The sequence below is a fragment of the Penaeus monodon genome, chromosome 27, assembly GCF_015228065.2.
Source record: "Penaeus monodon isolate SGIC_2016 chromosome 27, NSTDA_Pmon_1, whole genome shotgun sequence".
In the NCBI taxonomy this organism is placed as follows: Eukaryota; Metazoa; Arthropoda; class Malacostraca; order Decapoda; family Penaeidae; genus Penaeus; species Penaeus monodon.
Genome location: NC_051412.1, coordinates 21,456,924 through 21,457,354, shown reverse-complemented (window position 1 = coordinate 21,457,354; position 431 = coordinate 21,456,924). Strand labels below are relative to the sequence as shown.

The window sequence follows — 431 nt, the reverse complement described above, 5'->3', positions numbered from 1 at the left end:
CAGGCCAAAGGAATCCCGGCACCGCACGCGTCTCACGAAGAGTAGCTGCGGCTGTGGCGTCGTTCAGGTTTCCTTGCGCGGTCACGACACAACACCAGTATGTCTAGACATTTTTTTCTTTTTCTATTGACAGAAATGGACGAAGGAACTCTCGACTCTTGAATTTAAGATTTGAATATTTATGTATTTTTTAGACATATATATTGACGTTTCTTTATATACAATAACAGATCAGCAACAACTGCTTTTGTTACTTAAAATCAGATGCTTAAAATATCTTACCTTCCTTCTTATCTAAATAAGGAAAGTATCTTAAACGCTCTGTGTTTTTTTTAAGAAAATAAAGAAATAATTTTACCTTCTTTCTTTCTTAACAAACTGAGGAAAATGTCTTACTCGCATTTTTCTTTCTTAAGAAAGTAAGAAAATTA

General features: G+C 34.3%; 1 protein-coding gene across 1 annotated transcript in view; it reads right to left on the bottom strand.

The window, feature by feature from the left end:
- LOC119590688 (xanthine dehydrogenase/oxidase-like) overlaps positions 1-431 on the bottom strand; it is a 27,694-nt gene that overhangs the window by 27,106 nt on the left and 157 nt on the right. The gene's annotated exons all lie outside the window — the stretch shown is intronic.